The sequence below is a fragment of the Nicotiana sylvestris genome, chromosome 6, assembly GCF_000393655.2.
Source record: "Nicotiana sylvestris chromosome 6, ASM39365v2, whole genome shotgun sequence".
Classification (NCBI taxonomy): Eukaryota; Viridiplantae; Streptophyta; class Magnoliopsida; order Solanales; family Solanaceae; genus Nicotiana; species Nicotiana sylvestris.
Window position 1 is genome coordinate 173,456,337 of NC_091062.1, and position 5,013 is coordinate 173,461,349.

Sequence of the window (5,013 nt, forward strand, 5' to 3'; positions counted from 1 at the left end):
TTCATAATTGTTCTTTTTAGTTTTGTTTTGTCATTTGCCTAAAAGAATTTAGTTGCAATAAGGGAAGTATGTTGGTTTTTAGTCATTTGAATCCGTCGTTTTTATTTTTAGATTTAATTCATGTTCATATTATGTTTGTTTGATTTTGAATCCGAAATGTGTATAGTTTGATTTCTTGTTTACCATTTGTGATTATTTCTTGAATTAGTCTCATAATCTTGTTTAAAGTTTAATATAAGAATTGTTTGTTATAATGTTGTTAGAGTTGATTTTAAGTTCAATATTATTGAATTTAAGAATCTAAATATACTTGTTTGATTGTTGTTGTTGTTTAAATCCGAAAAATAGGTTTGTTGTTGCCAAAAATATTGTTCAATCAAATTTTGGTTGTTCTTGGTTGTTCAATTTGTGTTCATGTGATTTGTTGTTGAAATGTTGTTAAAATCATGTTCATGTGATATTGTTGTTATGATGTTCATCCGTGTTCATATTGTTGTTTGAACATTGTTAGAAATTGATCATATTGTCTATATTTTGGTTAAGTTTGATTAATTGATGTGTTATAGCTGATGGGTAGTTTGGTAAATTTGTAATACGTTCAAGGGTAGTTTGGTAATTTCAGTAAGGTCGGAAGGGGTAGTTTAGGAATTGTACATTTTTGTAATTGTTTATTTGAAGCATGGGGGACAAAATGAAATGGGGTGGGTTGTGATATGATTATTTAATATAAAGGGGGACAAGATTTAATTTAAAGGGGAATCTTGCATTATTTTATTTGAAGCATGGGGGACAAAATATAATGGGGTGGTGTGATATATTTATTTAATGTAATGGGGATGAGTGGGAAGATAATGGGTTTGGTAGAGAAAGGGATTGATTTTAATTGATTAAAGGGTGGGGATTATATATAGAGAGGTCTGAAAAATCAGAAGGGGACAGAGAAAAAGGAGAGATTAGAAAAAAAAGGAGCTGAACATTTATTCCGAAAAAACATTGAAACTCTCAAGAAAAGAAAAACATACAAAGAAAAAAAAAGTTGAAAATTAGAAGAGAAAGTAGTACACACCTGATAAATATTCTGGTATACAGGTGTAGAAATTAAGGGTTGAAGATTAAATAGCCTTTCAAAAATCTGAAAATTTCCCTTGGTTTCTGTCCGTTATTTTCGGCATTCTTGGATTTTATTTTGAATTTTTCAAAGCTGTCACTGGGATTTTCGTTGGCTGGTTATTGCTGGTTATTGTTGTTGTTGCTGTGTTACGTATTACGTTGCTGACTTTCTTCTTCTTATATTGACAATATCAGGTACACAACTGTAATTTTGGCATTTTGTAAGCTGAAATGAAGAATGGAGTGTTAAATTTTTAATTTAGTTTAATTTAATTTTTTGTATTGTATTTAGGTTATTCATGTATTATTATTCTGTAAATCACTGTCATTTGGCATAACTAGGCATATTATAGCGACATATTAAATAACGCCTTAACCAGATTATTAGGAAATATATTTAAGCCTGATTATTAATTAAAACTGTTTAATAACAAAAAATAGAAGAAATAACGTAAAAAATGGCGTTATTGAATCAGTTTGGCAAAAATTAACTAAGTTCCTTATTCATAAGGTTTTTCGTCAACGATAAGTTAATCAGAATCATGTAGTCAATTTCAGTTATAACATGAATTAGTTTGCGAACAAGTATTAGGACATGATGAATTAAAACAAAGTTAGTTAAGGTTAAATTGTTTAAATTTTTAGAAATATGATTTAGTACTCAAGTTTTTATTTTTCTTTCTTTCAATTTTCAGTATTTGTAAATAATTAGTTTCAATAAGCTTAAGTCTTACTAACAATTTGAATTTTAATCCAACTATGGGATAATTAGTTTTTTTATTTTTATTTTTTTACTTTTCGACAATTCCATGTTGTATTTATGATTATAATTTTATTACTTTCTGTTAATATTTGTTTTTCTCTTCTATTTAATATGTCATTTTCAAGAATGTAGATATTGATTTTATATTTATAAACAAACTTAGTAATAATAAAAAGGTAGTCATTAAAGGATATTCTTAAAATAAGGAAGGATTTCGCTAAAAATAAATAGATGTAAATAATACAAAAATTTACAGGATTCTCCAATCTCATTTATTTATTTAATTTTTTTTTAAAAAAAATTACTTAGAATTTGGGATGGATTGTTTAGTGAATTTCACTTCCTTCCCCAAAGATAATGACGCGCTAGACTCTTTAGGCGCGATTTAATCAATTTTACCTTCTTAAACTCGGATGCGCATTTCATGCGACCCAAATCTAAATCCTAAAACATTGAATAAAAATGTGTTCCGGATTGCGGGTGCATTTCATGTGACGTAATCCAAAGACATGTTTTAAACGATGTTCACAATTTTTTTTAAAAAAAAATAATAATAATAATAATAAAGTGGTAAAAAGTTAAATTTGCACATTGGTTCATAATTGTATTTAAAATCAGATAAATAAGCCGAATATGACAGTTGAGCGACCGTGTTAGAACCACGGAACTCGGGAATGCCTAACACCTTCTCCCGGGTTAACAGAATTCCTTATCCGGATTTCTGGTACGCAGATTGTAATATGGAGTCATTCTTTTCCTCGATCCGGGATTAAAATTGGTGACTTGGGACACCCTAAATCTCAAGTGGCGACTCTGAAATGAATAAATAAATCCCGTTTTGATTGTCCTTTAATTGGAAAAACTCCCTACGCACCTCGCGGTGCGGAAAAAGGAGGTGTGACATATAGCGCCACAATACCTGGCGCTATACATTAATGATGTATGTATAGTGCCAGGTATTGTGGCGCTATACCTGGGCGTGTCAGATTTTACAGTATAGCGCCACAATACCTGGCGCTATACATTAACGGTGCCGTTACTGTTAATGTATAGCGCCAGGTATTGTGGCGCTATATATAAAAATGTAACTTTTTTTTACCACCTATTTGTGTACTTTGAGTCCAAAAGAACCACATTTTGGTTCCGGACTCTGAAATTACACGAGGTGTTTTGTTTTCAAAGAAGTATTTTAGGAATAGAATAGTAAATATTTTGGTCAAAGTTAAAATACTTATAAGCTAAAATTGGATAAGTTGGGGGAAATCAACTTATGGCTTTTAGCTTTGTTTTTTTGGCTTATAAGCACTTGACTTATAAGTAATTTTAATTTTATCAAACGCGTAGATATAAGCTGGTTTGACAAGCTTATAAGCTTATCAAATACCCTCTAAGGTTCAACTAGGAGCAAATGCACGCTTAATGAAGTGGTGTCACACAATATCGTTTTGTCAAATTTTTTACTAAATATATATATTAATACTATGAGGACATGGATAAGTAGAAAAAAATAACACCACTTGACATAAATTGTCTCTTGGTGTATTGACTAAAAATTATGATAAAGTAGAATTGAACCCATGACCTTTTTATAACCTGAAACTCTACAAACCAATAGACTAAAAATATTTCTTGTCTAGAAGTATAACCACTTGTGGGATTGTTGTTGTCATAGTCTAGAAGTATGATAATTGAAGTTATTATTCTCGTACTTCTATAATTTCGACACCGCTTACAAAAATTCCTACGTACGCCCCTGGGCTCAACGCGAGACTTAGTTATATGAGGCTTACGTTCCAAACGTGTTGGGTTCAATTAGCCCAAAGATACTTTTAACATAGTAGTAATATTGTCCGTTTTAGGCCAAGCCCATACGATTTTCCCCAATTTGATATATATATATATATGTGTGTGTGTGTGTGTGTGTGTGTGTGTGTAAAAATTTACTAAAATCTTAATAAATATTTAATTTAAACCCATAATTTTAACTAGGGGTATACAAAGGAAACCGACAAACCGCACCAACCCGATAATCCGAGTCAAACCGAGAAAAAAATCTGACTATGATTTAGTTTGATTTGTTTTGGTGTTGGAAAAAAAACCCCGACCATAATTGGTTTGGTTTGATTTTAGCTAAAGAAAGTCAAACCAACCCATCATTACATATATAGAAATTTTAGATATATTTAATATATAAATATACTTATTGTGATGTAATTTACAAATATTTCTTTAAAAAATTCATAATTTTATCTTTTAAGGTATTATTTTAATGTTGGACTTAGAACTTTTGAATGTTCCAATAAGTTTTATAGCCATTAACATTAGTAAATTAAATAAATATGGAATTTTTCATTCATATACACTATTTAAAATTTTATTACCCTTAATGTCCATGTTTAACTAATTGCCCAACATAAACAAGTTTTGTTTACAAAATATATACAATCCACCATGGCTCCCAAATCCTTATTTGTGCTTTCAATCGAGGGATTTAGTTACACCATTTTCCTTTTTTTTCTCTTCTTCTCTTTTAATATCTTTTGAAAAATACAAAATATTGTTCCGTAACAAAATTTCCACCGGTTCATTTCCTTTTGGCATTGCAGTTACTTGACACGTTGGCAATAGTTGAACGAGTTATATATTTTGAGATTCAATTTTGGAAACAATGTTTTTTTTATAGTCGTTTTCTTGAGCCGAGGGTCTCCTGGAAATAGCCTCTCTGCCCCTCGGGGTAGGAGTAAGGTCTGCATACATATTACCCTCTCCAGACTCCATTAGGGAAATTATACTGGGTTGTTGTTGTTGTTGTAATGTTTTTTTTTTCTTTTTTATAATGAGAACTACAAAGAAAAGCTATTTCATAAAACACGTTATTTATCTGGGGAACTATTAAAGAACCAAGAATTTGCACATTGATACGTTAAAAACTTAATGTAATCAGAAAAATATGTTAAGGTTACAAGTAACCCCCTCACACCCCTTTCCTCTTTTTCAAGACTGGTGATGAAAGGATAATGACCAATCAGAACCCAAAGAAAATAGATTAACTAACTAATTGGCAGTTCAACAGATGCAGACTGGACTGGACGGTATTCTTGTCAGCACCTTCTACCTCAAACCAGAAGAAGAGTGACGTA